Raw genomic sequence first — 23,794 nt, 5'->3', positions numbered from 1 at the left:
GATTCATATCTCTAAATCTCATCCTTCCTTGTCCCTTTGGAGAACCCATACCCTTCCATTGCACCTTATTTTCATTGTTCAAGTGACCCCACCAAAACTTTGCCATCATCTTAGAAAGGTCTCTACTCAATTGTTTGGGAAGCCTAAATACACTCATTGCATCAGTAGGCATTGATTGGATAATTGACTCAATAAGTATTTCCTTACCAGCTTGGGATAGAAACTTGTTATGTCAATTGTTTATCCTATTCCTCACTCTTTCTTTTATACTTTTGAAAGCTTTATAATTCTCTCTCCACCATTGAAGGAAGACCCAAGTATTTGTTTGCATCAGTACAAAATCTAGCCTCAATGGCCATAATCAACTCCTTTCTACACTGCCACATTGTGTTAGAGCTGAGAAACATTGATGTTTTCTGAGTGTTTAACTGCTGACCCGCTTCTACATAGACCTTGAGGATTCCATTAAGAACTTTCCACTGTTCCATATCAGCTTTGCAAAATAGCATACAATCATCTGCAAATAACATATGATTGATACTAGTCCCTCCCCTACTTACTTGTATTCCATTTATTTCTCCCTTAATTTCTGTAGCCTGAATCAAAGAAGATAAACCTTCCACAGACAAATAAAAAAGGTAAGGGGACAAAGGGTCCTCTTGCCTTAAACCTCTAGAAAGATTTATGGTACTACTAGGATGACCATTAATTGAAACAGAATATTGTACAGATGTAACACACAACATGATCTTTTGAATCCATCCTGCACTGAAACCCAACCTGGTCATCACTGCCCTCAAATAAGACCACTCAACTCTATCATAGGCTTTTGACAAGTCCAATTTTATAGTCATTCTCCCCTTCCTACATTTTAGCCTAGTTTTCATGGTATGCAAAGCCTCATAAGCAATTATGATATTTTATGAGATTAGCCTACTGGGGATAAAAGCACTTTGATTAAAAGAAATGAGTTCAGGCAACACCAACCTCAATCTATCTACAAGTGTTTTAGCCATAAGCTTATACACAACATTACATAAGCTTATTGGCCTAATTAAATCACTTATAGATAGGAGGCCTTTCCATTTTAGGAATTAAGATTATATTACTCTTGTTCAAACTCTCATCAAATCTGCCCTCGTTCAAAGAAGCTAACACTGTACAAGCTACATGATCCCCCACAACACTCCAGTACTGCTGGAAGAAACATGGGCCAAACCCATCAGGCCCAGGAGCTTTCAAAGGGGCCATTTGGGAGAGAGTAGCATCAACCTCTTCCCTCAAAAAAGGCTTATCCAGTTCCTCAATCATAGCTACTGTAATCTTACCATATAAAGCAGATAGGGCATTGTTTATAACATGTGCAAATGGATCAATAGAAGTGAACAATTTTCTGAAATGATCAAGAAAAGCTACCTGAATCTAGCCTGGCCAGTATGCACCCTGCTCTCTGAATCCCTTACTTCTAAAATCTTGTTTCTTCTTTTTCTCTGAGAAGCATTGAGATGAAAAAAACCTTGTATTATGGTCCCCAGCTTTGAACACACTGTTTCCACTTAAGGTCCTCTAGTTCTAATAAAAGACTCACCTCCTGCTGGCCGATTATTCTAATCTGATTTTCATTATCAGCCCCTTCTTTAGATTGTAACTCTCAGAGAACCTCTGACTTTTCTGCAATCAATTTTTCACCACCAGAATAGTGTATTCTACTTCACTTTAACAGCTCATAACTGCATTTTGAAAGAGTATGCTGAAGACCCCCTGGCTCAGAGCTTCCTTGCGGCTCACCCCCACAAACTTCCTCGTTAATTCTATGGCAATCACTATGAAGAGACCAACCAGCTTCAAACTTGAAAGTTCTGATCCACCCACCTTTTAGGAAAAGTAGAAATTAAAAGAGGATGGTGGTCTGAACTTCTTGCTACTAGACTCTCCACCTCCACCTTTCCACAGAGAGAGGACCATAATTTGTTAACAAAAACCCTATCAAGTCTCTCCTTGGTAAATTTTTCATCAAAGTGCCTATTACTCCAAGTAAAAGCATTGCCCTTATACCCCACATCAACTAGTTCATTTTACTCCACTACAAATCTGAAACATCTTATTTGAATTTCTATTTTAGCCCCCCTACCTTCTCAGTAGACATCAATATTTTATTAAAATCCCCAAAGAGAATCCATGGTGAATTCCTAGGGTTCAATATATTCATCAAAGCCCACGAGTACGACCTCTTGCTAACATCAGCATCTCCATAAAAACCTATAAGGAGGACCTTGCTTCCTTCATTGGAATCTGATATCCAACCACTAATATGATTAATAGAGTAATTATGGATAACCAAATCAACATCTTCCTTCCAAAATAGTGTCAATCCCCCACCTTTACCCACTGAATCCACAGAGAAACAACCCGAGAAACCCAACTTCCTGTTCAAACCTTCCAACCTCACAGAATTTAGCAATGTTGCCATAAAAAACATTACCTTGGGAGACTTCATCTTTACCATAAGGTAAAGATTATGAACTGTCAGAGGTTTCCCTAGCTATCGACAGTTCCAACTTAGGAGATTCATAATTTTAGGCAAGGCTGCTCAGCAGCCTCCGGCGATAACACAATTGGAACATCCACCAAATCACTCCCACATACTTCTTTCGCTTAAAAGACGCATCAATATATTCATCACAAATAACAAAACCAACAATACGTTTCTTAGAGGGGGAAGAGAGTAACTGACCTCGAGTATCAGACACACGAGCCATGTGCTTCCATTTCCCTCTCGACCCAGCCTTTCGTGTCTTAGATTGGGATGACAGAGCCACTGGATAAGGCAAACTTGTGCGATCTAGGTATTGAATAACGGAAGCAGTTTCCCATATGGTCCCCCCTTAACTGATGGGTTGTCCATATCATTGGATGAGTCAAAATTCAATGGGCCAGGAAACAGCATGGGCCTCGGCCGTTCCTGAGATAATGCAAAATGATCTACCTCTTCAACTAGCATAACTGAATTCTCAGGGACTTTCAAATTGTCACCAGACTTGGAGCCCACAAATTTATCCAAACCATTAAACTTATCCAAACCATTGCTTTTTAAATCGAATTAAGAACTGCCCTTAGAAAAATTTCCTACCGTAAAATTCTCATCCGCATTAGGAGCATGAATTACAGTGTCCAACTGAGCACATTGCCCACTTCCACCATGCTTACTTGAAGAAGACATCTTAGTAGAGTTGTCTTTCTCCAACTGAAACTCAGTACTTCTCAGCCCACCAGAAAATGATGCTTGCAACCATGACCCAAACTGGGTAGTACTCTGAGACCCCTTCCCAGATTCTTCCCTGCAACCCTCCACACCGTGCTACATTCGTCTGCACTTAAGACAAATTTTTGGCAATTTTTCATATTGAATTGGGATCCACATATTAGCCTCGTTGTACTTTATTACTCGTCCTCAAGTGACTGGCTTACACAAATCGACTTCCACTAACACATGTAGACAACTGCCCCATGCAATACCATCAGAGGGGATATCTACTGTTAAGACCTTTCCATCAGATTCCCCAATCTGTGTTCTAATGCGTCGGGTCATACACACCATAGGTAAATTGTGGAGATGCAACTAGAACATCTCAGTGAAGAAATCCATAAGATGAGGTTGGACTTGCATATCTATGGGCCTTAACTTGAAAACGACATTATCAAAAAGCCATGGACGGCCAGCCATAACCCCTATCCCTGTCGTTAATAGATGCAAAAGTAATAGGAAAAACATTCCTATCCCTGTCGTTAATAGATGCAAAAGTAATAGGAAAAACATTCTCCTTTAAATTCTTAAAGATAATCGATGGAGCAACTTTCCACACCTTTTGCATCATGGATTGTATAATTTCCAAACCCACTTTCCTATTCGTGCAGATTTTGCCAACCAGATTTCGCCTCTCACAACCATGGAGATCCTCCAAATCATCTACCTCAACATTAAGTGTAGTACTTTCCTCATCATTCAAAGTAATCTTTTGCTAGGCTTTATGCAATTCTTCCATACTAACGAACCACCCCTAATGTGGAATAACCTGCTTACTCAGGAGAAGAAGAAGACAAAACCTTCACCTCACGAACGCGAGAGAAGAAAACCCTAATCGCTTAATCGCCTAATCGCTCCAGAAGCTCCACTGACAGGGCTTAGGTCACTTTTTTTGTGAAATGTCTATTGTGGTTTTCAACTTTATATGAGTTTAATATAATGATATCTACCCCTCTTTTTAGTGTAAAGATTTTATAAATTGTTAGTGTAAAAATAATATGATGGCACGTTCTTATGACAAAACTTAGCCTAATTGAATTGTAAATATATTGAATAGAGTCTAGGTTATAATTGGAACAAAAAGTGCAAGTATTACAAATTATTCACAAGATCTAATGAGATTGACCTGTACTAAGTAAATTGGGCATGTTCTTATGACAAAACTTAGCCTAATTGAATTGTAAATATATTGAGTAGAGTCTGGGTTGAAATTGGAACAAAAAGTGAAAATATTACAAATTTTTCGCAAGATCTGATGAGATTGACATGTACTGAGTAAATTGGTCATAACTTTTGATTTCCTTATATATTGAATTGATGTGATCTTGGTGGCATAGGAGAACTAATTCGATTATCTACAAATTCATGATTCACAAGTATCTTCAAATTCTACCGCTCACGGGATCCAAAGAGGTTGATAAGAAAAACTAGACAAAAGTTCTCTCGACACAAGTTCAAGCAAAAATTCCAAAATTTACCTTTTAATTAGGGTTGAGACACTCTAAATTAATGGTCTACTCAAGCATTAAGTATATATAAAATAATATGCACATCTTCTAAGTCATGGAGAGAGACCAGAACTGCAGTATTCATTGTATTCTTGAGAGAAGTCCTAAGAGAATTCATTGCGCATTGATGATCGATTCTCTCATGATAAATAGACCTTCATCATATTGTGCTCATGTTTGAGAATTATTGAGTCTGTTGTTTTGGACATGTTCTTTGGCCTAAAGGATTATCAGAGGTACCTAGGTGCAGAGATCGAATTGGTGCTGTAGTGAAACTATAGAAAGGTTGGTGGCCCGGAACAGTTAGGATGTAGATCAAGTGGGATATTCGTGGAGTTACAAGCCTGGTTTAATTACATCAAAGGTCTTGTAAGTGCTTCTAAATTGGTTGTAATAGACTTAATTTTTGCAGTGAATTTTAGATGTGACTTGCACTCAGAGTGGTTTTAAATATTGAAGACGTTGTTAATGTCAAAAAAATTGCACAACAAGCTGGAAGGATAGAAAGAGTTATTCCTGAGCCACTATGACGATTCAGTCCTCGATCGGTGTGGTTTAAAGTCCTCAGTAGTGGTCCGCTGCGGCTGTATGATGTCAGTGTATACGTCCATGGTTGTGGATGGAAAATAAATACAAAGGAAATAAAAGAGAGTGAGACACGTAGATGTATGTGATTCGACATAATGTCTACATCCACGGGGTGTTTGGGAGAAGGAAAACATACTATATTTAAAATATCATTTATCCACCATTAAATTAACGATAAATAAAAAGAAAAAGTAAGGCCATTACATTTCGACAAAAGACCCACACCCAAGTTCCATAGCTTTGGGTCCGCTATCCCGATCATGATTTTCCTACCAGCCAGAAGGGGCAGGAACTCTGAACTCAGTTAACTAAAGGAGGAATTCAAAACAATGTTAGGTCCCCAAGAACCCAGCCCGAGAGATGCCTTCTCCTGTGTGGCCTTCAATGGGCCCTAGAAGCCTGGATTCATGAAGGTCTAACTTTCCAAGCAAGGCCAAGGCATAACTCTAGTTCCTTCAATAGGGGAGCGAGTTCCAGACCTCGAAAAGAGAGAACGTGTTTTTTCCTCTTAGTTTCTCTCTCATTCACAGAGCGAAGCCATTATAATATGATATTTTATAGTTTCTCATAGCCTCTCATTTCTCACTATACAATTGGAGTCAGAGAACTATTTGCTGGAGGAGATATTCTTTCTAGAGTCCTCGTTGTGAGGTTGTAGAAGTTGAAGAGGAAGTTGAAGTCCCCCTAAAGTCATCTGACTGTTTCCTTTTATCTGACCCCTATTTCAACGTGCCCCTTGATAATGGTGAGGAACGATCATTTTTTCCCTTGTGTGTCTAACATTCTTTCTTCTTTTCACTTTTTCTCTTTTCCTTTTTGTCTCTTCTTTACTTTCCCCCTGACACATTCTCTTCCCTTGTCCCATCTTTCATCTCCCCTTCTTTTATCTTCTAGTGAGGACCCTTTGATGAACCCAGTTATGTGGGTTTGAAATATTTTATCTCCTTCAAACATTCTTTAAATGAGTTTCCATTCGTTACCAAAGTTGATGTATTTATTATTTATTGTGATTTGATTGATTGATCGGATGATTATTGACTTTAAATAGTCCTACCAAAGTTGATGTATTTATTATTTATTGTGATTTGATTGATTGATTGATCGGATGATTATTGACTTTAAATAGTCCAATAAATTTAGCAAATACACATTCACCTCGTCTAGTGTTTTTGAAATCTGAAGTACTAAATTTTCAGTTTTTCGTGCAGTGGCTAGACTCAGGGCTGGCTCTTCCATTAAGCCACTTAGGCAATTGCCTAAGGCCCCTAATAGAAGAAGGCCCCCTAAAAAAAGAAATATATATAAAGTAAAATTTTTAAAAAATATATATATACCCAATAAAAAAATTTTAATTAACTCAATGAGAAAGAAAATATAAACAAGATTAAATAGATATTGTATTATTATTAATTTTTAAAAGTATAACATATAATAATTATTTTACCTATTCTCCTTCTAAGAATACACTTCTCTTTTTTTATTATTAATTTAATATATAATTAATGTGAAAATTATAAATAGCAAATTTTTAAGTTTTCAGTGTTCATAAAAGGTTTTTGTATAATCCTTTGAAGAGGCAAGGACCTGTTTTTTTAAAATGTATAAGTTGTTTATAGAACTTTATTGACAATAAAAATTATAATTGTGTCTAAGAGTCTAAAGTACTTGTAAAATTAGATTAGATAAAATTCTCTCTAAATCAAAAATTTCTTAATAAAAATTAAGTCAGTTATTATTTGAAACGGTATAAAATCTTAATCAATAATTTTACTTTACAAAATGATAGGAATTATTTTTAAATAAAAATATAATATAAAAATATAAATAAATTTATTTAATTTTACCTTTAAAAAAAAGCTTCAATCAAAATTTTAGCTTTAGATTCCGGAACATATTGAGCCGGCCCAGACGGCCCTGTTTATAGCCATCAGGCCTGATCTTGTTTTTGTAATTCCTTCCCAGATGGGGGGGGGGGGGGTCCAATATCTAATAAAAATAATCAAGGGTCCGGATTCATGTGGATTGAATTATGAAACTCACACCTCAATGGAATACGACAGATAAATATTTGTTGGATTTTGGCTCGAAGTCTCTCTTCTTTTGCTCATTAATGGTGAATATCAATTGGATGAGGTTATCCGAACACGTGTCGCATGGAGCACCAGCCCACTTAGCACCGGCCACAAAAGCTACAAATTAACCTATTAGCCAACTACCTGTCATATAAACGGACGACTCACAACGCTATATTTCAAGGAACATCTTATATATGTATATATATCTCAGGGTATCAAATTGTATATGTAGATGCATAAGTAATGTTATTCATAAGTTACTATTTATTTTTATACTACACACTTTTTTCATGCGGTGTGAATATTTTTTATATAGTATAGAGTGCATAATAAATAGTGACTGATAAGAATAATTTTTTATAGAAGCACACTCTAAACTTAAGGTTGAGAAAAAAATAGAGGTTTCTTACCATTTATTTATTCAAGTCATCATTTGATTATATATACTTGCACTAGTACTTTATGATCAAGCTGGTACGTAAGATATTGCCGAATTAGTTTTAGCTTAGTTTTTAATTAAGGTAAGCGGCCTTTTCTGTGTAAGAAATCATGAGATGTGTTGGGACTCTAATTAAGCCCAATTAAAGGAATTAAGAAAAGGCCAGTAGTACGGAAAAGGGTTAAGGGAGAAGGCGTGCATGATGGAGAGGCTAGCTTAATTCAATATCCACTTATATTACAAGAAAATTATTTATTTGTGATCAGTTATTTTTTATAAAAATAATTATTTTTAACTAAAATAAGTTTGTTTTCATTACAGATAGTTATTTTTATCGTAAATAATCCATCACAAATATTCAATCATACAATACTGATCATCAACGTACGTCGAGTAAATGATAAAGCCGGTGACAAATTAATTAATGTAGATGAGATCAATAGTAATTCCTCGTGTCTAGATCCTCCAATGTCGGATCACTGATCGATCGATTGCCTAATTAATTAACCTCCATACATCATCTAGATTAAATTAAGGTCAAAGTTGACATGATTATTCTTGTTTAATATTCTAATATTATTATCAAGAATAATTAAATTTGACTTTAGGTTTTCTTAAAAAATGACAAGAGTGTTCAAAAATCTTATTGTTTTAATTTAATACTTTAGTTTTGTGTTTTGAAAAAAAAATAAAGTATTGACTGATTATCTCCATATCCAAAACCCTAACGGACATTGGCTAAGAGCAACGGCATTATTAGAATAGCCATTTGTTTTAGTCACCTATGTTTTATCTAAGTTATCCCCATTTTCATCTACACTAGAATAGACATTGAGTAGGCAAACTTGACTTTAGCCATAGTGGTTCAACATATAATTTGTTTGAGAAGTGTCTATTAGGCACATAATATAGTATTATTATTTTCTCTCTCTAGTTTTGATTCTTGAACATTATTTCCGTTTTCTTTAGGATCTTGGTAGTTTTGGTCACATTTTTCTTTGTAGCACCTCTCTCGTTCTCTTCTTCAATTTTTAGGTTGATAGATGGGTTTTGTATTTTGATGTATATATTGTTGGAAATTATGAAAATAAAAGTAAGAAAGTATTTAAAAATAAATAAAAAATTAAATTAGAAAGTATACAAAAAATTAACAAATAATAATATTTTATTATGAGTAATGTTAAATACAGTCATGTGTTGTGTAAGTGCTGTGCAATCATTTTGAAAAATAATGGGGTTCACCATTTTAAAATTAAAATTTTCATATAAATCTCATATTTACTCACTTTTTTCAAAAGAAATAGACGGTTGTTCTGCACTTTATAATTACAAATATCATTTCTCTTTTATTATTACAAAAAGTGATATGACTAATTCAATGTGGAGTTCAAATTTTAAGAGATTAACTAAAAACTAATATATTAACCAAACTTTGACTAAACCAATAATGTTAATAATAATACTCTTAACGTGACAACTCTTGCACATGGATGCCGTATGCACAAATCTAAAATGGCATATTATATGCACGTTACGTACTGCAAGATAAAAATATTTTGGAACTTCAAATTTAAGGATTGAAACAAAATTGTTTTTATATTACTGTTGGCCCAAAAAAAGTACTGATATGAAAATTCTTCTTGGTTGTTTTCTTCAGGACGTGGTCTTTTTTCTCTTTGTTTATACGTGATCACGTTCGCATAATTGATTGCAGCGGACCCCGATCGATGGTCATATTGATCTAGATAAGATTTGTTTTTTGTTTTCTTCAACAATCTAGATAGGCTAGGTTTATATTTGAAAACATACTTTTGAGGATAGTACTGTCCCTGCCAGACGTGATCAAACACGACCAACGTAGAGAGACACAAACATATCTCCTCAGTCCTTTATCGCGCATATGAGAGAGAGGCAGAAACATTAATTATGATTCTTGTCACCTTTTCTACTCGTTTATCCTTGAGAAAACATCACCAATTGAGGCTGACGTTGCTAAAAATATACCAAGCCAGTAGTGAACAGAGAGGAAACGTCCAAATATACGAAGGACGAGCTTTATGCAGAACATGAAAGAGATTGGGAGTTTTTTCTTTTATTTAGTAAAAAAGGTGGAACGGGGAGGTTGTCCTAGCTAGCTACCTGCAGGCCGTGTGACATAGTAATATTATTCTGTCATTTAAAACTGGATATAAGTGACCTGCATCGATCGTAACAGAAACTGAAAAAAAAATACACTTTATTGAGGATTTGAGAAAAAAATTCCAAACATTTTGGAAAGAAAAATACTAATGAAGTATTGGACTACTTTTATGGAACTCATTATCTGTAGTTCTTTCCTAGTTTCACGCACAAGTTTCTTTTTATAGCGCCGTCGTTAGCCACCCTTACACCACCGCACCACCACCAGCAATCTCATCCTTCGCCGATAACTCCTCTATTTCCTCATTTCCTCCACCCGAAGCCCTAGCTCTCACGCCCTCTCTCTTTACAGTATCTGTTAATTTGTGATTTTTGTTATTATTTTGTGATTTGTGTGAAAACTTGTTTGATAATTTTGTGCTTTGTGTAGTTATTTTTGCAGTGATGACGTAGAGAGGGACATAAGGAAAAGAAAAAATGTGTCAAATATATTTATTATTTATTAGGTGATAGACGCTTTTAAATATAAAGAGATATATAAATAGAGATTGACTGAGCTGTATGCAAACTGATCTTTGAAATGATAATTAATTGTATAGTGCCAATAGTACATTTTAGAACGTGGCAAAGGCTCAGCTACATTATAATCGATTATATTGTATATCTTCTCATTCCTTATCTTCTTTGTTCTTTTATATGAATGGTTGGGGAAATTCAAGTGAAGCTGTATTTCCTTGTAAAATTTTAAAGACCAGAACTTTGGAGTTGTGCACTTTTGTTTTGTTTTCGATCGGTAATCCATGAAGAATCCACTCTTACCAGCAAAAAATAATTTCACATTACACTCGATGCTAATTAATAGTTTGTAGGCATTATACCGCGATGGTTTTTTTTTGTTCTATCATGAGCTATATATATAGCATAATGTTGTATCTAGAATTGTTATACAATAAGAGAAAATATATAGATACTTTCTACTCTTAAAAGTTAAAACTATCATAGATTTTACACTTTGCATCTCATGTTATCAAAAGTCGACAATTATAATCATCAAAATTAATAATAATAATAATAATAAAGTGATATCAAACAAATTTGACTATTAAGTTATAAATATATGATTATCAAACAGTAAATTGTTACTTTTTAATAATAAAACTTATTACTTAAATTATAAATTATAAACCTTAAAATTATAAAGCTAATTTTCTATCACAATCCCAAACATACACTTAAACTTGTAGTTAGCATTATTCATTCGAAAAATGTCTACCGTAATTTCCAGTAAGTGGAGTTGCTCCCTCCAGCTCTAGCGATCCTCTATTCATGACTTTGGATCCTGGTTCCAGCTGTACGTACTACAACTTACACGACTGCCGCAATATCTAATATACATATGTAGTAAATAATGTTAATTCTAACGTAAATAATAGTTATAATAGTAAGTGTAGAAGTGCAGTATAATTATTTTTTAAAAAAAATAAATAAATATAAAATTTATATAAAAAAATTAATTTTTTAATAATAAATCTTACTTTTTTTTAAAATGATTGTATAATAATTATATACTATGATTTTATGTAATATTATTTTACATCTAATGCTAAAATAGATAAATGTTTTTTTTTGAAATATTCTCGCAATGGTACGGCCGCTACCTAATTAATTAACCAGAAGCAATTTTGAACTTTTGACTGGTAAGAAGCCGTATGCGTCTTCTATGTCACGACAATTGCATGTCAATACCCAGCCATGCCAGCAGTGGAAAAACATGACCCGGAGACAAGAGGCCAACTAGCTAGCTACCACAAACTGATCTTTGAAATGTATACACACACACTAATCAAAATTCTAACATCCTTATTACAATTTCATAGTGACAAAGATTCACCTTTGTAAATGCAAACTTATTGATCCCAACTTTGATGTACCGAACTATATTTTTATGTTTCTAATATATTTCTAGTAACTTGCGAGAAAATATATATATATATATATTATATATATATATGGCACGCAATCACAAGTAAAGAATTATAAATTATACCGTGTTTTTGTTTTATTTTCTTCTGATCACTTTTTCAAAAAGTAAACGAAAAAAACAAATAATTTTCCTTCTTCGATGCATAGCGTAGTGCTACGTTCCTCGCTGGGAGCAAAATCAAATAAGAGTAATTCTATTTATAATTCTATTATTTAAAATTAATATGATTCATTATTAAAAATAATTTTTTTATATAAATATTATATTTTATTTCATTTTTTTAATTCTATTTATAATTCTATTATTTAAAATTAATATGATTCATTATTAAAAATAATTTTTTTATATAAATATTATATTTTATTTCATTTTTTAAAATAATTACACTATAATTATACAATTTACGAATGTAAATATTTTTTCCTATCAAACAATTATAGCACAGCTCGTTCTCTACCAACCAAATCATACAGTGTATTGATGTTGCTCAGACATGCCATCGCGTCACGAGTCTGTCTTTTCTAAATCCAACGAAACCAAGAACGTACGTTCTCGCCAGTGATCTGTTGTTGGATAGTGCTAGCGGACCGACCAGTGGTTATCGCTGCTGAGAATACTGATAATCTATTTATTTATTTTATTTTTTAAAATTATAAAAAGATAAAAATATATATAAATTTGTTAATAATAATTTTTTAATTATTAAGTAAAAAAATAAAATAATTAAACGGTAACTTTGAAGTGCTTCACAAATCTTTTTCTTGTTGAAATTCCTCCATCTGTAGGACCTCTCCACTGCCCTGGTCTTGGTCTTTGATTACAGACGAGCTATGATTAATTTCCACACTAAAAATGCCTAAAAAAAAAGGCGAAAAAAGCGACTTTGTTATTGTTAACATAATCATTTCTTTCAAGCCAACATATTATAATGCACCGTCGAATTGGAATTCGAAGTAGGCGGTGCATGAAAAGGAAAAGGTGGGTGGGTAACAAGATTTCAAGTAGAGAACCAGGGAGAGTTAAATATTAAAAAAAAAAAAAAAAAATCCTTCAAAATTACCAATTATTAATTTCTCTTAAGAATCTGAAATGTATTTACTTTGGTTTCTTTTCTTTGGCTATGTACCTTCTATAAATAGGAGGAATTAACCTGCGCTGATGAGACAACTACCTAATGGGGGTTGGGGCAGTTAAATCACTGCTTATTTCATAAATTTTAGTTTTTTAGATAAATAGTGATTTTAAATAGCATAAGAGTATTCTACATTTTATTTCGTTTAATTAAATATTTCACTTGTTTGATTCATTTATTGAGACATTCTAGCCCACATAAGATAGAGAATATTAAAATATATAATAAATAATAAAATTGACCTCTTTTCATTAAATTAAACTTTTAAGATAAACAATAATTTTATAAGAAATTCTTATTGGCAATGTAAGATGGCGATGGAATTGGAGATTAATTAGTATTCATAATATTAAAGGGATTAAAGAGATCATGCGTTCTAATCATTAGAGTTAGAATTTTGCTATTTATCATTTCATACCCTACATATCATAATTTTTTTTTTTTTATTTCATTCTTCCTAAACTAATTGAGTTGTTTTTATTCATCATCTATAAACTATATATTTAATAAGAAAAAAATAAAACAATTGCATATGATGAGTGGTGTGAAAATAATGAGTGAAATTTTTCTAACAGTTATATCAGTCATTATATAATAAGCAAAAGACAATTTATGTATATAATCACTAATTAAAACAAAAATTTCGATTGAGAGCATAGGAGTATACGGTTATTAAAAAAAGCACACATTTTGTTTTTTTTTTTTTTTTTAAGATAAAAAATCTTAAAAAAACAAAATACACATCCACTTTACATGGATAAAACATGACATTTTGAACTAAAAATGGTAATACGTGACACGATCTGTTAATCAAATACGAACATGATACGATTATATTTTGGACTAATTTCAGATTTATTCATAAACAGATTAATTTCGGATCTGTTCATAGACGGTTTTGAAACAGGTCAGGTCGTGTCGTGTTAACTTATTTTGTAGTATTATCTAACGGGTCAAAACGGATTGACAAAATATGACTCATGATGTTAATGTGTTGTGTTCAAGTTTGAGATTTTGATAAGATAAGGTTAACGGGTTATGTTCGAATTGACCTATATAATATAATATAATATACATATTTTGATACGACTCGAATACGATCCGTTAATACGATTTGACATCCTCATATTGAAGGAGTAAACTAAAATTTGAAAAAAAATTGAATTTAAACTCCTCGAAAGTACGAAAAATCGTACAATTTCGACAAATATTGGGAAGTCAGGCTACTTCACCCAGAGTAGGCTGCTCAATTTGATCGCTAGTTACTTTTATAATTTTATTTTTTATTTTTCTATTCATATTTTTTTAAAATATTTAAATATTTTTTAAAAATAAAAAAATATATCAATATACTTAAAATTACTTACTTAATTATCAAGTAAAAAAATTAATTTTTTTTCCTAAACAGTCAAATCTAGCGGTAAGAATTGTGGACAAGGTAGTTTTTTCCAATATTGGGAGCCTCACCGCAAAAGGAAAAATAAAAAGACCCTCATTTTGCTCAGTCACAGTAACATATAGTAAATAAATATTAACCAGCTCGTATGTTTTTCTGGCGACACGATACAAATAATAATGATGAATTTGGTTATATAGATGAGATGAAATAAAAAATTTAGATATAATAATTAAATAATTTATAAATAATAGTTAAATAGTTTGAATTACTATATTTATGTGATTTTGGAGGGTGAGAAAAAAAAATTTGAATAAGAAAATTATAACGTTAAAAGTATATTAGAATATAAAATTTTTTAATTTTATTTTGTGACTTGAAAATTTTGAATTATTTTTTATATTTTGTTTAAAAGTTTGTGAAAGTTATAATTATTAAATCAAAATTTTGAAAATTAAAAAATTAAAAATATTTATATTTAAATGATATTTAAATTTGAGATGAAATGTAATGGATGATTTAAAAGGTTTGTGTGAAACAAACCAAACTAAATATATCATTTTTGTATCAATTGAAACAGATCAAAAATATTTTATTAAGTAGTGCTAGGTTGTCGCTAGTATTGATTACTGGCATGGCATACGGCTAGCACAAATTTATTTTGTCATTTATTTGAATATTTTTATTTAAATATTTTTATTATTTTGAAATATTTGTAAAAAATATATAAATATATAAACATATTAATAATTATTTTAAGTAAAGAAAAAATTAAAATATATGAGATGAGGTGTCAAAATAATATTTTCTTATTTATTATCTTGGGCAGCAAAATACGCTATAAAATAATAAAAAATTAATAGAGCAAGTCAATAATTATCTGAAAACGCGAGCCTAACTGCAAAAGCTTGTTATAAATTAATAAATAAAAGGTATTGGGTGTACATAGTAAATAAATGTGCTCCTTTTTCACAAATTTCTTTGATCTAGACAGAGTAGTACTGCAACATCCTCTTTTCCCCTTACACGCGTCTACTAGGTTTCTGTTTCTCGCAACATAGTTGGAGCTGAGCCACATGTTTCTTATCGAGAAGGGATGTACTTTTCAGATCACAAGAATCGATGATATCGCCATATGGCCATGGCGATGCTAGCTAGCTTTTCAGCAAGACGTGTCTGTGCTGTACATGACAGCCTCACATGCACCTTGTCTTCTCTCTCTTTTTCTATCACGTTTCAATTGACTCCTTTCAAGCGTCAGGTAATTCGTACCAGTGTACCACAAATGGGTAAGAATAATAGTTACTGTGCAGTTGAAGATTTTTCCACGTCTTCTGGCTCGCATACAATATCAAAGCTGGTATATGCGCACATGTTGATTCTGGTTTGTATATATTACATCACTTAAATATAAAATTTTTTAAATTTGTTATCTAATAATTATCTAATTATTATAATTTTTAAATTATATTAATTTTTTAACATTATAATATTTTTGTATTTATTTTTTTAAAATTAATAAAATATTTTAATTCAAATCATTTAAATGTTATTCACAGATATATCTCACTTAAACTCTCATGCGAGGATATAGAAATTACAAATATTACAAATAAAAGATAACAAAATCTAACACGATGGAATAATATAATTAGCACTAGTACTTTAATTCAAGGAAATAGAAGATAAAGAAGAAAACTCGTATATATTGCCCCATAAATAATCTAGATAGTGCGATTTAAGATGAAAACACTGTTGGGAAAAATGTATAAATAATAAAATCCTTTTAATAGAGATTATTTAAAAAATCTTGATCATCCTCATGATTTTCTTCATAAGATTACATGTTTATGTTAATATGTGTGTATATAAGCTCCTTGAAACGAGATACTTGCAAGATCAATAATACCAAGCAATAAACTTAATTAGGAGTCCGGACGAGGATGTGAGTATGTCAGATTTGGACATTGGCAACATGCCAATCCTTGTCACTTTGGTCTCAAAGCTAATTATTAATTGTTCTCATCTCATGAATTGGCCGACCATGCATGGACCATTATCCCCCCATCTTTAATTAATTTCTTACCCATTGTTTTTCCTTTTATAGACAAAAAGATGAATAGACATGCAAAAAATTATCTTTGAAATTTTCTTAGGAGAGAAAAATAAAATAAAAAAATACTAAATATATTTAAGAAAAACTTATAAAAAAGTTACTTCTCTACATGTCAATTATTGATACGTTAAAAATCATAAAATTTAAATTTCAAAATAAAACTAACAAATTGAATTTTGCATATACTGTAAATACATATAACATAACTCAAAAAAATATTATCGGACTTGCCTTGCCTTCTTACTCTTTTATAATTTCTATACAACTTTCTAATAAAATGATATCTCTTAAATATTTATTTAAGGAAATATTTTTTTAAAGACGTATTTAAAAAAAAAATAATTAAGGGTATAAAAGGATGAGCAGTGCTCCTCGCTCGGAAGTAACTTTTTTTTCATTTTTTTATTCATATTTTGTTAATATATTTAAATATTTTTTTAAAAAATATATTAATATATTTAAAATTATTTCTTTAATCATTAAATAAAAAAGAAAAATTTACAAAACAATACGTCTAGGTGGCATAGCAATCTTTTTCTAAAGAGAGCTGCTACATAGCATCCACTGTAGTGGGTGCACACAATGTACTTACTACGTGGATGCTTTTGGTCCATGTATTTTTTTTTCACTAGACGGCTTCTCTCGTCTCTCTCATCCCTCCCATCGTCTCTCTCATCGTTTCTCTCTCTTGTCTCGACGCTCTCTCTCTCTCATCAGATCTCCCTCATCCTCTCTCTCTCCTCGACTCTCTCTCATCAGATCGACTCTCTCTCATCTCGGGCTCTCTCTCTCCTCGACTCTCTCTCTCATCTCCGCTCTCTCTCATCTCGAGCTCTCTCTCTCCTCGACTTTCTCTCTCATCTCGAGCTCTCTCTCTCATCTCGGTTTCTCTCTCCTCGACTCTCTCTCTCTCTCATCTCGAGCTCTCTCACTCATCTCGGTCTCTCTCATCGTCACTCTCTCTCTCCTCGACTCTCTCTCTCATCTCCACTCTCTCTCTCTCCTTGACTCTCTCTCTCATCTCGAGCTCTCTCTCTCTCATCTCGATCTCTCTCCTCGACTTTCTCTCTCTCTTATCTCGAGCTCTCTCACTCATCTCGGTCTCTCTCATCGTCACTCTCTCTCTCCTCGACTCTCTCTCTCTCATCTCCGCTCTCTCTCCTCGACTCTCTCTCATCCCTCATGCTCTCTCTCTCTCATCTCTGCTCTCTCTCTCATCGTCGATCTCTCTCTCATCAACTCTCTCAGTCTACAACAATTTCAAATTTAAATGATAAATATTATAGGATATTTTTATCATTTAACTTATACCACGTAAAGTGTGCAGCGACTGCACCCATTACAATGACTTTTCCCCAAAATTTTTCTTTTCTAAAAAGATAGAAATGGTTTGCCACTACTTCATTCCGTTTACAGGTTTGGTCCCAATTCCCATTTCGAGTAATGTCAAAGATGGAAAAAAAAAAAACACGAAAAACAAAAAAGACAAAGTAGCTAGATGAGACTATGGACAACTTAAAATGAAAAGCGACACGTGTAACATGTGATCAGTGCAGTCCTTTCACACCTCAACTTTAGAAAACAAAAGAGAGTTCTAGACGTGCATGCCAACGTTGCCTAAAGTTTCCTTACAGGTACATCTTGTTCAGACGGTAAAAGCAAATTAAAAAGAAAATAAAGGTAGTGAAATTTATTAGTTTTCTTTTCTTTCTAAGAGCAGTAATATTGATTTCTATACAAAATTATATTTTTTAAAGCTTAATTTTTAAAAAAGACTTTTATATTAGATTATGTATTTTTTTAGACACAATTTATTTTTTTTTTAAATTATTTTTTTCTTTCAGATTTCTTTCAAGAGGCTTTGTTTTTGTTGGTGGAGAGAGAGAGAGAGAGAGGAGAGAGAAAAATAAAAAAATAAAATTTAGAGAGTGAACAGTAATTTTCAAATTTATAGAAATATTATTCATAACTATTCAAATTTTTAAATATGCATAATTCAATACAGTTCAATTTAAAGTCAAATATATATATATATATATATATGCATATACAGATGCATAATCCAATATTAATGTTCTAACTTTAGCTCCTTTTCTTAATTTGCAGTCAAAGATTAAAGAGGATCCATTCATTTTCGAAAACAATTACAACTTTTTACAGATATTTTACTGAATAAGTAAACATTATCATTTTAAAGTTAAATAAGGATATTTGAAAGGAAAAATTATTTTCAGGCTTTTTTTATAAACTAAAAACAACATAAATTTAGAATATGTAATATCAGTTAGCATTAAAAAATACTTGTGTCGTGATTTTTTATTATTATAATGGCTCATATAATATAAGTCTGGCATTTACACAACAATCATTTAAGATTTAAGTACTACAACTATATCTTAAAAAGGCGAGTATGCAACATAGACAGTACTTGATACAGACTAGGTAATCTTGAATAATTACCTTTTCTAAGGAATATTATTCAAATAATCATCAATATTGCTCGCACATTTTACAAGATCACCATTAATTCCTTCTCACTACGGATATAGATCTTTAAATGTGCGCGATTATGTAGTGTTATATACAATAAGAGAAGTGCCATAACCATATACAAAAGATTACATAAAAGTAAACTAATAAATCAAGATGATTACATATAATATGTTAGATTTACTTTAAAATAAAAGTATATTTACAATCTAATGTATTACATCAAACTATATTAATTTATAACTTTACTTTTATAAAATCTCTTAATTTGTGACTAAAGTATTTGTCATACAGTAAAGATATCATAGAATTTTTATACCCATGCTATATGAGTTATTCGTGTCCACATGCATGTAAGTATGTCCGGAAGATTGCAGACTGAAATTAATTAGTTAAGAGTTTAAAACATAGATGTTGTTATATATGTTATATATAGAGTCATTCTACTCATTATTTCTATACCACACATCACATTTAATTTTTATATTCTTGTTAAACTAAAAAAATTATTTTACTGATCATCCATACACTAGACATTTGATATAAAGGAAAAACTAAAAAAACAAAAAAATATATATGGTGTATGATGTAGTAATGATGAGTAAAATTTTTCATATACACATATATAAATATATATAACAATTTTATATCTCCACTACCTATTTTTTTCCTAACCCTGCTTAACCGATATGTATCTTTAGTGTTCACAACAGTAGATTGTAGACTAAAATAGTCGTGACTCTCTTTATAAAGAGTACTTACCTGTCAAGATTATATCGTCTTGTCTATTTTTCGTTTATCTTATTAAATATAAGCATTAGGGGTGGGCTCCGATTCCGTAAATTTGGAGTCCAACTTTGACTTCGATCGGAGTTGCTAGAGTCAGAGGGTCGGAGCCACAGAGAGAGAGGAGGCATAAAGCCACCGTGCTTTTGTCCATCTGGAAGATGCCTTGATTAAAAGAAAAAAAAAAAGAAAAAAAAATTGAAAACAGAAAATGAAGGAGACAAATAGAGGAGAATTAGAGATCAAATACTTACATATTGTGCAAAGTATCCAAAAAACAAAATCAAGCCGTTGATGAAAATGAGCGAGCGGCGGAGATTTGTACACTATGAGCCTTGTGAATATGCAAGATCTTGTCTCCATTTCCAATAACGATCCTAACTTAAGCAATATCATGAGAGTCATAAAGAATCACACTAATCTGGGATGACATCAGACTCTTGTACGAGAGTTTAGGTTTTTTATGGGTACAACTTGAAAATAGATCTTAAGCCAACTTGGTTGAATTCTCTTGTAAGGAAAAGCCGAGGCTGAGATACCCGTATTGGAATCATATCACAAAAATCAATTAGATTTTGCACAGCTAGAAAGAGAGGCAATATGCATATGAGAATACCTAGAGAGTGATCCGGTTGCTCCCATTCATTAAATAGCCCTCTAATAGCCCTTTACCACATAATCTGTTTATTGTATTTATTCTGCATTTGCATACACCCGATCTCCATACACCCCTCATGTGCCTCCCTCACTCCTTTGTTTTCCATGCCTCCCTCACTTCTTCCACTCCATCCCAACCCAAATGAAGATCTTGACCCCACACTTATCCTCGACGGCGCTTGGCCCAGATGGTGACGGAGCTCGACCCAGATGGAAATGGGTGTGAAGAGATTCACCATTTTTCTATGCGCAGAGGATTCAGACCACATGAAAAAGATGCATAGATGGTACTTTGGGGTGTTCATGAGAATGTTGGCCAGGGAAGGCGAGACTTGGAAAATATACCGCATGGCCTGCGGCAAGTTCCCAAAAGACGAAGAGATCAAAGTTTTTTATGGGTTTGTGATCATTGGAAGCTGCAATGATGTGCTTCCAATGATGCACATGCAAACGACGTTTGGATCTGTAAACTGTTGAATCTGTTGAAGAAATTGGACTCCATGAAGAAAAAAGTTATGGGGATATGCTTTGGACATTAGGTAATTAATTCTATTTGTCTTCATAGTTTAATCTTCTAATTCGGTCATTAGTTGTTTGTTTTTCTATTTTTGTATTCTTTAAAATACTCCGGTTGTGATTTGGTGCTAGCCTATTGATTCTCCACCTTCCACCCATGTTTGTTGCACTAGAAACCGATGGATGCGACATTGCATATCCAAGCACTTCTGATCTAAAGGGAAACCCAAGCTGTTTCTCTATCTATTTCACAAGTTTTCTTTCCTTTTTTATTTGTAACGAAAAGGTAAAGACTAGCTTAAATGATACATTTACCATTACAATCGTATTTATCTACCCAGGGACTAGTGTCATGTTAACATAGATTAAAAATGCATAAAAACAAACGTATTTACATGAGTCGGCGTCGGACTGAGATGGTGGCAATGGACCTGAGCTTGGTCTTGGACGGTGGGCTTGGTGGAGGTGCAAAGAGATGGGCTTGAGAGCTTGGAGAAGAAGATGAAAAGAGGAAGACAGCTTGGAGGACAACGATTTCTGTCTCTTGCTTGTGGTGATTCTGTGTGGTGAGGTCTAATTAGCTTATTGTAATTTTTCCTACGTGGCGATGTTTGAATGGAGGGCTGCACTTCTATTTTTAATAGCCTGACTATCCCGCAACGGTCGGTGACTGTGCATGATTGTGCATACGACCCACAGTGACAACAAAGAAGTGAAGGTGTTGTTGCTTTCGTTCCTCTGCTTAGACGAGTTGTAGCAAACCCTAAGGATCCTTTTAAACACAAGGTAAATGAGATTTATTTATGAGTATATTAAAAAAAAAAAACCAAAGCAACAATGAATTTTGAAGCCAAAGCAAAGAAAGCAAACGTGACGGACAGATTTAGATAGACATAGACTGAATGACTGATGTCACAAACAAACATACATACTTAGACAGACACAAAGTTGAGTCAGATGGAAAATGAAGACTTTGAAGACTTAGACAAATACAAAAGGAAATCACAGATATTTTTTTGTTTAGTTGGAGTTCAGAAGTCAGAGCGAATTTTTTCTCCTACACCAACTTCGATTCTTACTATTTTTTTCATAATAACTCCTGCTCCGAACTCCTTTTTTCCACTCCAACGGAGTTAGAAATCGGAGCGGACGTCGACCAGAGTTGGAGCCGGTGAAATTTTTGTCAACTTTTATTGCTTTGGTCGGTCTTCGCTTCAATTAGCTGGAAGATAGAACTTTCATTTTTTCCTTTCACTATATATATTAATTAATTAATTAATTAATACTACAAGAAAATTATTTATTTGTGATAAACTATTTCCTATAAAAATGATTATTTTCTGCCAAAATAAATATATTTTTGTCGCAAATAATCATTATTGTCGCAAATAATCATTTACAAATACTCACTTTTCTTATAATATATATACTAGAGTACTACTCGTGTTTATATCTTACAAATAAAGTTCAACCTCTATTTTCTTATCTCCAAAGACTCCAATGGCTTATTCTTTTCCACGGGGGATGCATTTGAATTTAACTTGTCCATGACGATCATGGACATGCCCCGTATTTTTTGTAGGCTAAAGATTTAGTCTTGGTTTGGATATGAAAAACTTTCCATATCATTTTATTTTAATATTTAAATATTATAAATATAAATATTTTTTAATTTCAAATCTTTAATTTTAATAATTTTTTAACTTTACAATTTTTACTCTCACATTCTTAAAATTTTAACTCAAATAATTTTATTCTAAAATTTATCTCATCTTTCTTTAAAGTCCGACTAGTTTGACACTCGAGAAAAATATAATAAAATAAGAGAAAAGGCTAAATTACAGATGCGTAAAATTCTTTGCGAATACCGATAAAAGAATATAGTCATCGAATCTCATCCATAGTCTTATGCTTATCTAGCTTGTTTGTTTTTTTGCGTTTTCTTTTGCCATTACTCGAAAATGGGAATTGGGACCAAACCTGTGAACGACACTCGTCGCGCACGCTGAGTGGTTACTAATTTGGACGTGGAAAAATGCTTAGGCCCGAGAACCCACCGAAAAAGGAAAATGAGTTTTTTTTATTTTTCTTTGAATAGATATGGGTATTTAGAAACAAAAGTTTTTGCACGTGGCACGTTCTTATGCGTAGCTTGTGTAAACAGCATTAAATTCCATCATTGTCAGTTGGGATTTTCGATCCCTTCGTTATCTGGCAGAGCAATGATAGCCAGACTCCACTTTTACATTTTTTCTACAAATTTTTAATAAAATAATATTTTTTAAAATTTTAAACCCATCAAATTTGTAATAAGATTTTTTTATTACGAATTTTTAATAAAATAATATTTTTTAATATTGTTTTCTTCATCCATAAACTTAGCTCTATGTGGGTCTTAGATCACTAAAATTAGACACATCAAATTTATTTTTTTAATAATAATAATTTATTTTTTTTATATTTTATAATTACACTAATCATATATTAATTAATAATTTAATTTGATTCTTACATTATTATTATAAGACGATTGAAGATTAAATATGAATAAAAAAGACTTTTAGAGATTAAAAATAAATAAAAAATAGATTTGATGATTGAACAGTAACTCTTCAAATTTAAAAAAATATATTCATTTACTATAGTTTAAAATTTTACACTTAT

Source organism: Juglans microcarpa x Juglans regia, chromosome 1D (genome assembly GCF_004785595.1).
Source record: "Juglans microcarpa x Juglans regia isolate MS1-56 chromosome 1D, Jm3101_v1.0, whole genome shotgun sequence".
Lineage (NCBI taxonomy): Eukaryota > Viridiplantae > Streptophyta > Magnoliopsida > Fagales > Juglandaceae > Juglans > Juglans microcarpa x Juglans regia.
The sequence above is the reverse complement of the archived record's forward strand: the minus strand, read 5'-3'. Positions refer to the sequence as shown.